Source organism: Triturus cristatus, chromosome 5_2 (genome assembly GCF_964204655.1).
Source record: "Triturus cristatus chromosome 5_2, aTriCri1.1, whole genome shotgun sequence".
Lineage (NCBI taxonomy): Eukaryota > Metazoa > Chordata > Amphibia > Caudata > Salamandridae > Triturus > Triturus cristatus.
The window spans coordinates 911,530,839-911,542,123 of NC_140588.1; positions in this window are offsets into that span (position 1 = coordinate 911,530,839).

Consider the following 11,285-nt stretch of genomic DNA (forward strand, 5'->3'; position numbering starts at 1 on the left):
CATTTTATTTATAAATAGTGAATGCTTTCTCTCTGTTCTGAGATTATGCCTCAAGCGTTGTCACGAACTTTCTGGAAATCTTTGAGCAGTAGCAAAAATAATATTCTGATGTTTACACCTTAGCACAGAAACGTCCTGTTATCAAAAACAAAGCACGTTGTTTCTGCTATGTGTTTATTGAGTTACATTATAAAACATCACCTGGGACTCTGAAAGCACAGTGCCTGTTCTGCAAGCAATCACCTTTGGCAATTTATTGTGAATCTAGCAAGTCCTGTCACATTGAGCAGGCTAAAAGGATGATGAATTCCATGAAGGCAATAGAATTTAATTGGCGTTTTGTGAAAGAGCCAGTACGGCAGAGTGATGGATGAACTAATTTAATCATTTTTTTTGTTCCGGTAGATGGCATGTGAGAAATTGGGTTGTTGTTTGACTGGAGTGTGAGCCCCAGCCAAGCAACAGCCACTATCCCTTGCAGATTGAACCACAACGTCACTAAATTAGCCTTTGTTTAACCCTGGGTAGCTTGGCACGAAAAGCAGTGAGGCTTAACTTGAAAGAAATGTGTAAATTATTTATGATGCACACAAACAGAATAAAAGTGAAAACACAACACAAGAAAAATCCTAAACCAATTTGAAGAAATATAGTGAATCGTAATAAATTATTTGACACACAAATTAGAAAAATCCAATCAGTTGAACCAGAGTTATGAATCTTTATGATTTTTTTGTAAAAACTAGCAGCTAAAAGATCAAAGCGCCAACCGTGGACATCGAGTCGCGCGAGACCAGGTGAAAGTCAAACATTAAGGCCAACCGTGATGGAGCGCTGTTCGGATTCAAGCAGTGGATTCGACCCGGTTACCACTAACCTTCAGACTTCTTGAAGATAAGTCTAAGAGGGTAAGGTTCGGTGGGGCAAGGCTGCAGGAGGTGTCAGTGGAGGGAGCGTCATCAGATGACCTTGGATTGAAACCGTAGTGAAGATTTCTACTTTCAGAGTAAGTCGCTAAAATGGAAAAAACTCCAGCAGGATGAAGCAGAGGGCTGCAACTGAAGACAGTTCCACGAGGTCGGATACCCCTTTGGTGAAGGACTTCTAATATTGGATTTGATCTTTTGGAGGAGGACGTAGCGGGAGAAGCCATAAATTCAATCTGACCAGCGATGCACCTCGGGTGGATAGACGAGCAGGTTGGTCCCTGTATACCCCTGATTCTCTTAGCAATATATGTCTGAATATTGTCTAAGTCCTCAGTTTCGGAAATTGACCATTTGTGCACCTTTAGCACATCCCACATCCAAGGGTCCAGGACTGGCGAGACACCTTTTAAGGGTTCAAGACTCACTCAGGCTGGGTCCAGGTGTAGGTCCAAGATGGTGGGATCCTGTTATGCCCCTGTAGCTCTGAACAGGAAGCCAGCAAACTAGCCTTTGGAGTTTCTTGTGGGAATCCTTGGTGCAGGTGGAGATGCAAGGCTGGTCTCTGAGTGGTCAAGGCAGACTCCAGTCAGCAAAGCAGTCTGGCAGAGTGCACAGCAGGTCACAGAAGCAGGCAGTCCTCAGAGTCCTTCTGCAGGTCCAGCAGTGAACTGAAGTGTTGGTGTCTGGGTCCCTCTTTTATACCCTAGTGCCTTGGTTCTAGAAGGTGGGAGACACTTCTAGACAGTGACTTTGAAGTGCATGAAATTCCTCACCTTCCCTGTCTCCAAGCTCCCAGGAATTACCATGCAGGGTCATTGGGCCCTTTGTGTGAAGGCAGATCACAGGCTAGTCAGTTCTAAGTGGGCCTGTGGTTAGCTCCTTCCCCCCTCCTGTGAGCAGAGGGCTCTTCGAGGCACACCTAATCCCACAATTGTGTGACTGTCTGGGAGGAATTCACAAACTCTGTTAGCTACACTTAGTCATGTGACTTAAGCCAGGCGACAGGCAGAAAAGAGCTAAGGGCAGGAAAATGCCAACTTTCTAAAAGGGCAATTTTCATAATTGTAAAGAAAAATCACACTTTACCATTGAAGAGGGCTTATCAATCCAATTTCATTGAAACCAAACATGACATAACCTCCAGGTCCCATTTGGAAATTACTGATTAATAAATGTAATAAGGAATCTCCAATATCATCCTATATGCAGGGCAGACCTAATAGTACTGAAAAACAAATGTGGGAGTTTTTCACTACAAGGACATAATAATAAACAATCTTTATTTGGCAGTGAAACCACTATAAAAGAGATCCTGCACTCAAACAGTAACAAGTTCATTAGAGCATGTTTCACATAATAAATATACGCATATCGTTATCATTTTTAAAGGATTCTAAATAAAAAAACTATTCTTACAATTTATCTTAGGAGTGTTTCAGAGTTACGTGTAATTGTTACATAAACTTTCCTGTGACTTAAAAAATTCATTCATATTGGCCTTCCTTTAAAAATAATCATATCATACTTCAAATACATTTCAATTATGTTATCTGCCAAACCAAGTTTCATAGTATTCCTCCTGAGCTCAATCAAATCTGGACATGTAAAACTTAAAAGTATATGTCCAAACATTTAATTACACAGCACACTGCTCTTTGGGCTACCTAGGCCCTACCCTAGGGGAACTTTTCTGTAATAAAAGGGGAGTTTAAGGTTCAGCAAGAGGGGTTAAATGCCAAGTCAACATGGCAGGTAAAAACTGCACACACAGGCTCTGCAATTCTTTATTTTTTCATATTAGTTTGGGAATTTAATAGTCTTGTGTTCTCATTTTTAGGTCTCGCCTGCGAACGCAGCGCGGAGCGCTGCTTTCGGCGAGATCTATTGTTGCTGACTTGCCTCGGAAGGGGGACAGGAGATGTGCACGCGCAGGCTCTTAGCGGATTTGAATTGGTGTACGCGCTTACAGCCACGCGGCGTGCACATCTCCTGTCCCCCTTCCGACCACATGTCAGCCCACGCAGCGCGAAGCGCTGCTGTCGCCAAGGACGCTGTGCCTCGATCAGGCACCAACAATAGCCCACACGGAACCCCCCAGCCCTTCTTCACTCACCGGGCTGCTCTTCTGGGGGGGGGCTCCTCCTCGCGGCTGGAGCACTTCTCTTGCGGGGCTTCCCTGCACTCCCTGGAGCCCCATGCTGCCGTGGGCAGCCTCGTCCGCCGCAGTCTTCACCCGGGCCCCCTCCTGGGACCCGGGGCTTCGCTCCACTCCGGACGCCACCGCGGGGCTCTCCCTTCAGCATGGGAGCCCCGCGTTAGCATGGTACGCCGTCTCTCTTCCTGCCGGAGCAGGCCCCGCCCACGTCCCGGGCAAGGGCGCCTGACTTCCGGCTTGTTTTTAGATGTCATTGAAGAGCTTTCTGCCAGGTAAGCCTGCATTGTGTTTTTGGGGAGATATTAATATGCAGACGTGTTTTAGCGGTTGGACGAATTTGCACGTTTAAATTGTTTAGCACTCGGTGAAGCTTGACAGAGTGGGCGGAAACTCGTTTTCGATCTGCTTTTCTCAAGCTGGGGACATAACAATAATTTAGTGAGCCACGTTTTGCAATCTTGCATTCATGCCAAAAGCCGATAACACATGATTCTTGCAAAAATTGCTGTTTGGTCAAGCAGAATTCCAGACGTAGCTTTGCCTGAGATGTGGAGGTTGGACAAGAAACAATCATTTGCAATGCAATACGTCTCGCATTTACGCACGTTTATGCTATTGGCATTGTAAATGACACCGCCTTTTATTTATGTTTTAAAAACCAAAACATAAATAAAAGGCATTGTCATTTACAATGTCAATAGCTCAAACTTGCGTAAATGCGAGACCTATTGCATTGCAAATGCTTGTTAATGTTGTTTGGTACTTCTTGAACTTAGCACAAATTTCACTACCAAGTGTTAGGTAGAGAGTCAATTAGAGCTCTTTGAGAGACCTCAGTTGCAACTATCTGCTGTCAGTGGGGTTTATCAACCATTTTTCGAGTAGGAGTCGCATATGCTCCTAAGGCCTTTGGTGAAGGTGTTACCAGCAAGCACATGTGTTTATCTGTAGTCAGCCTCAGATTGCCTAGCTGCAAGTTCTGCGATAGATAGACATAAAAACGACAAAAAGGACATAAAGTATGTATTTTTTTGTTTCACTGCATGCCTAACCTATTTAGTCTTTCTTGGTCTGTATTCCTATCCAGGGCAAAGATTAATGTTTTAAAGAATAAAATGAATCCTTAGAGTCTGTTTTTTACCCTCAAAAACAAGCAAATCAATATTGATTACACGTTGCAGAAATGACATTCTAGAAAATAAGGCATATTTTGGAATGCACTTTATATACACTAGAGAAGACTTTCTCAATTTTCTGTACTGCATCGGAGCTATGGGTTTGTGGAGCAAACAAACGATTTCATACAAGGTACACAAATTGCACGATAGTAATTGATTATGTATGTATTTTGTGAGACAGTGGGGTGATTTTTACGGTGTTCTGAAATGATTTGGTGTTCAGGCACCTCCAGATTACTCAGAATTTGTTGTTCGCTCCATGCAATGATCCATATAACCTGAACTTTAAGTGGGTCGGGTCCTGCCGGTGCTCAGCAATGCAGTTCTAAAAAGCAGAAGCTGAGACGGGTCCTTATCGAGCTCTCCATTTTTGCCATCACCCTAAGGATGACAAAAAAATATTAACTCTTCAGCAGTACCACCCTTCACTGGTGTTGATCTAATGTCAAAAAGACTCGGTTCTTTCACGGTCTCATTATTTCAGAACTGAAGCATTTTCAATATGATATACCACATGGAATGAGGCTGCCTGCGGCCCAAGCAGGGGGCCCCCATAGGAGGGCGGCCACCTTAGTGCCACATGAGGGCACCAACCCGACGGGGCTAGTGTGTGGATCCCCGGGGGTCTGGTGCTACTGCGTCATCTCCGGCATGCCAGTGGGCAGGTATATCTACCACCTCCGCACAGCTGGCGATCCTTTTTGCGGCGAGGCATCACGCCATCTGGTCTAGTGTCGTGTCTCCTGTCTCACGAGCAGTGGCCGTCCTTTTCTGGTTGCTGTGAGCATGGCCCCTACTTCTCTCAGTGAGGGTGAGTTAATGCTCGAGGTTAATGTGGCACTGGGTGCAGCAGTGGCCTCAACGTCTTGTGGTCGATTGAGGGGTCTGCCCCCCACCCCTGTACTTGGGGTGCGGTGTATGCGGGGGGCAGGCGCGTGTCTGGGCCGGTTTTCTCAAATCGGGGTGGCCAGGGGCCACATTAGGGTGAGTTAATGTCCTATTACTTACCGGTAATCTTCATTACTCCGGGTCCCGTAGTCCTCAACACCGTCATGGACAAGTGAGATGTAACTATCTCACTGACCGAAAAAAGAACGCAGGAATGCTGGACCTATCCTCCCCCCTCCCACTGGGAGTACCGGTCCCAGCATTCCTCCTGAAATACCAAGCCCCAATGAAGGCCGGCAGACAGGGAGGGAGGGAGGGAGGGAAGTCATGACGGTGTCGAGAACTACGGGACCCGGAGTAACGAAGATTACCGGTAAGTAATAGGACATTACCCCCAGGTCCCTACGTCCTCGACACCGTCATGGACAAGTGAGAAATACCAAAGCCAACCCCGGCATTCATACCAGAAAACACAACAAACCACCAGGACAGCAAACAAACCCAGAGATTTATTGGAAACAATTAAGAAAAAAACATCAGGAGCGAACAGAGCTCAACATCCCCAATGCAAAACCTCCATCATCCCCCAACAGATTGAGGAGCCGATAATGCCTGATGAAAGTATTAGAAGAGGCCCACGTGGCAGCTCTACAAATCTCAGAGAGAGGAACACCCCGAACCTCCGCCCAAGATGCAGCCACCCCTCTCGTAGAACGACCCTGAACTTCCAAAGGAGGAGGAGACCCAGACAGAGAGTAGGCCAAGGAAATGACTTGCTTCAGCCAACGGCCGATCGACACAGAAGAAGCCTTACCCCCAAGCGAAGCCACCCCAAAGGAGACAAAAAGGGAGTCCGACTTGCAAAACACCGCCGTGCGGGCAAGATAAATGCGCAAAGCCCGGCAAACATCCAACAAGGACCACTGTGGACCACCAGGAGAATCCAAAACAGATCCCAGGGCAGGTAACACCAACTCCTGGCACCTGTGAAATTGCAAAGAAACCTTCGGCACAAAAGAAGAATCAAGGCGGAGCACCACCCCACCCTCCGTGAAGGACAGAAAAGGAGCACGCGCCATCAAGGACCCCAACTCCCCAAGACGACGAGCAGATGTGACAGCCACCAGAAAAACCACCTTGAGAGTGAGAAATTTCAAATCCACCTCATCCAAAGGCTCAAAAGGAGGATTGATCAAAACCCGAAGGACCAAAGGCAAATCCCACAGGGGATAGGAAGGACGAGGCACAGGCCGAGAAATAGTAAAATGCGGAGAAGACGAGAGACCAAGTCCTCAATATCCGAAAGATTCCCCCACGGGGAACGAAATGCCCAAACAGCGGCCCACTGGGCACGCAGAGTAGACACAGCCAAACCCTTCTCGAACCCCTCCCACAAAAATTGAAGGACAACCTGCAAGGAACAGAAGAAAGGGGAGACGCCCAACGCCGAACACCAATGACCAAAATTACCCCAATGCCGATCATAAGCCTTGAGGGTAGAAGGCCGCCGGGAGCGCTGAAGAGCCACCGCTAAATGCTCCGGGAAACCGCGCCGTCTCCAACCCTGCCTCTCAACTTCCACACCGACAACCTCAACTGGAGAAGAGACAGGGACGGGGAAGACCGCAGGGGAGACGGAGACAGGGGAAGAAACCAGGGACCCTGAACCGCCAAAAGACGCACCGTCGGAAACCAGGACCTCCGAGGCCAAAATGGCAGGACCGCCACCACCTCCCGATCTTCCCGACACAGACGGGCCAGAAATCTGGGAACCAGAGCCAGAGGGGGAAAGGCATAGAGGAGACGCGCCGGCCAAGGTAGCGACAGCGCGTCTACACCCCAGCAACCGTCCTGCAGAAACCGGGAGCAGAATCGAGGGAGCTGAGCATTGTGCTGGGAGGCAAAGAGGTCCAGAAAGGGACGCCCAAACCTGACCGGCGACTCTCCAGGAGGGACCAACGACCCTGAAGGGAGCAAGACCCCAAGGTCGCACCCCAACCCAAGGCGCTGGCATCCGTCGTCAAGACCGGAGAAGGAGAAGACTGCCGGGGCAAACCCAGCGACAGATGACCCCTCACAGACGACCATAGAAGAACCGGGAGGACCACCAGAGACACAGGAACCAGAACATCCAAATCGCGGGACAGGGGATCCCAGAGAGACAGGAGGTACACCCAAAGGGGGCGCAGATGAAAACACGCCCAGGCCACCATAAAAACAAGTCGCCGCCATCAGACCCATAAGACGCAACCAAAGGCGTACCGGAAAGGCACCCCCGACCCTGAAACGTTGGGCAAGGGACACCAACGTCACAACCCGAGGCTCGGGGAGGAACACTCGGTTCAGATCCGAACGGAAGCGGGCCCCAATAAAAACCATGTCCTGAGACGGCGTCAGCTGACACTTGGGCAAGTTGATCAGGAAACCATGGGCCCGCAACGCCGAGAACACCACCTCCCTGGCCTCCAGCAACAGGACCCGAGATGGTGCATGGATCAACCAGTCGTCCAAGTAAGGGTACACCATCACCCCTTGGAGATGAAGCCACGTGACCAAAGGCGCCACCACCTTCGTAAACACCCTCGGCGCCGACCGGAGACCGAATGGCAACACCACGAATTGTAAATGACGCCCCAGAACACAAAACCGCAGAAACCTGCGGGACCGAGAATGGATCGGAACATGGTAATACGCATCCTGAAGATCCAGGGTACACATGAAGTGACCCGGCGCTGGTCCTATGTTCAAACTCCACAACTTATAATTTTAATCATCAATATATTGTTGTTTCTTTGAGTTTTCAGGTTTATTGTCTTTAATTGTTTGTAATATATGTTGTATATATGTTTCTTATTTATGTCATGGTTGTACAGTGTTTATGATTAGTCATAATTGTGCTTCAATATTTCGATGTTAAATGTATTACATGTATCATTATACAGTCTGAAAAATATATATGTATATGTTCTTTGAGTTCTTTGAAAAAATGATCAAAAATGAAAAAATGAGTTAATAAATGAAATAACATAGTTTTATACACCGTTGACTGTGGGTTCTACTTTATTTCATGGACATATTGCCTTTCACTTAAATAAATTAGTGTAGGAAGTTTTGTTTTTTGAATAACAAGTTGATCAGGAAACCATGGGCCCGCAACGCCGAGAACACCACCTCCCTGGCCTCCAGCAACAGGACCCGAGATGGTGCATGGATCAACCAGTCGTCCAAGTAAGGGTACACCATCACCCCTTGGAGATGAAGCCACGTGACCAAAGGCGCCACCACCTTCGTAAACACCCTCGGCGCCGACCGGAGACCGAATGGCAACACCACGAATTGTAAATGACGCCCCAGAACACAAAACCGCAGAAACCTGCGGGACCGAGGATGGATCGGGACATGGTAATACGCATCCTGAAGATCCAGGGTACACATGAAGTGACCCGGCAGCACCAAAGGAATCACCCTTTGCAACATCTCCATGCGAAAAGGAATCCTGGTCACCCACTTGTTCATAACCCGCAGATCTAAAACCAAGCGGAAACCCCCCGTGTTTTTGGGAACCAGAAAGATAAGGGAATAAAAGCCCACCCCTCTCTCTCACAGAGGAACCTCCTGAATGGCACCCTTCCGAAGAAGGTCCAGAATCCCTCGAGAAAGATGAGACCGCTTCACACGACTCGAAGGCCAGGGAGTCGGCCGAACTCCGGAGTCTGGAGGAGGAACCGAAAACTCCAGAGTATAACCCTGGCGAATGATCTCCAACACCCAGACGTCGGAACAAGACTGAACCCAGGCATCCAGGAAGAAGCGCAGCCGCCCTCCAACCAACAACCCGGGAACCACCGCCAAAGAGTCAGGAACGCGGCTTGACAGGCGCAGGGGACTTAGCCTTACGATCCCGACCATGGCCAGACGCAAACCTACCCTGGCCCCTCACAAACTGTCTACGAGAGGCAGGACGAAAGAAAGATTTGGATTTAGAAAGGACAGGAGCAGAAGCGGAGACTTTAAAAGAAGAAGAATGCTTTTTCTCCTTAAATAGCTTGTGCAATTTGGCCTCCAATTCCCCCCCAAACAACATAGTACCCTGAAAAGGCAACCTCAACGCGCATGACTTCTGAGCAGAGTCAGTTTTCCAGTCCTTAAGGACAAGACTGCGACGTGCAGCCACACAAGCCCCTCCGGACAGAGCAGAAGCACGCACAACGTTAAAGGAGACATCAGACAGAAGCTCCCCCTGACGCTCGATCTGCTCGAGCAAACCCGAACAGTCCGTGGCATTGTCCATAGATTGATAGAGTGACTTCAGGTCAGATAGCAGGGACTGCGAAACATAAGTCCCATAGATGCCAGCCCGCAAGGCCAAGTGGGAACCAGAATACACCTTTCGGAGTGCAACATCCGCTTTCTTGTCAACAGGATCTTTCAGCACAGCGTCCTCAGCAAGGGAAGTGTGCCCCATCAAACTAGCCACAAAGGAGTCAATGGGAATAGAATCCGGCAGATCAGAAGCCATATCCTGCAGAGGATAAAGCCGAGCCATGAATCGCGGAATCAAAATGCGATCAGGATCAGCCCACTCGCTCTTCAAAACATCTTTAATGAAGGGATGTACAGGAACATCGACTGTGGCAGCACTCTGAAATTGCCTCAACAAAGGGCCCCTAGAGGTACTAGGTGCGTCCTTGTCAGGGAACCCCATGTTCTCCTTAACATGCTTCAGAATACTGGGCATTGCGTCTTTGTCCACATATTTGCCCTTCAATTCGCCGTCCCCCAACCACGCAGACTGATCGCCACTAGAGTCCGAAGAAACAGGAGCAGGGCACCCAACATCACCCATCTCAGTCAAAGTCTCCCTGATCAAGCGTTTAATATGCGCATCACCACCAGCATCACAGCGCCTGGACCTGGCAGGGGAAGGAGACCTGGAAGCAGTAGAGGAAGATGAAGACCTCTCCCGGTGATGACGCTTCCTAGAACGCTTCCCCATCGCAGAGTAATACACCAAACACAGCCAAAACTCAATAGCAAACAACCGCTATGCTGTACTCACCCCATCGGCTCGTTTTAAACGAGCCTCCCACAGCCAGGAACCTCGAGGCGCCTGACTTCCGTCCGCACGTCCAAAAAACGGAAGTCAGGCAGGACGAAACCCGGAAGGGGAAGGAGCTGTAACCAATCAACGAGCAGCACACCGGCCGCGCCCCCTAGCAAGCCCGGCAGGCCAGGAGGGGCAGCCATCGGGCCATGATAGAGCCAACACGGTATTACACCGCCGCGCAGCTAAGGATCCAAAGAAGCCCGTGCCACTCCCCCCAAGCCCGGCAGGGAGGGAGAGGCCATCAACGAAGGGCCGCCGGCACAAGGAATGAACCAGCAGCCACCACGTAAGTCCAGAAACAAGGCAGGAGCGCCCCCGCTCCTGCCGCGTCCACACACTGTCAGGATGACAGAAAAAAGAACAGGAGGAATGCTGGGACCGGTACTCCTTATGTACTCCCAGTGGGAGGGGGGAGGAGAGGTCCAGCATTCCTGCGTTCTTTTTTCTGTCAGTGAGATAGTTACATCTCACTTGTCCATGACGGTGTCGAGGACTACGGGACCTGGGGGTAATGATGTGGTGTCGCACGGAGTTGCCGCGGGGCTTGGGTTTGCTCGGGTGAGTCTAGCCACTTCTCTTGCGGGCAGTATACTCAGTGCATGGGGACAGCCTTGTGATTGCACCAGGGTGCCCGAGAGATCAGCAGCCTTTCATTATTCATCACCGTTTTTGGGCATATTGTACCAGCAACGAAGGTGCTTGCAGAATCTGTGGGTGAGCCAAAGCAGCTGATGAGGAGGATGAGGAGGGCTCTTCGGCCTCTTCGCATGCCAAGCTGGTGTGCGTTCTCGGATGGGTGCATCCACGGGCCCCACTCCTGTGGGTTTCTTGTGCACCACTTGAGAGTGCAGCAGGCTCGAACCCTGCACCACCGCACGTTCAATGCCGAGGTCTGGCGATGCCAACAGGGGCAATTAAGGGAGACAGTCGGGGTGGGGGCACAGAACTGCATGCTTGTTGGTGGTGAGGATTGTTTTTCACGAGTTTGCACCGGGTGTAGCAGTGGCCTCCGCGTCTGGGAACCGTGG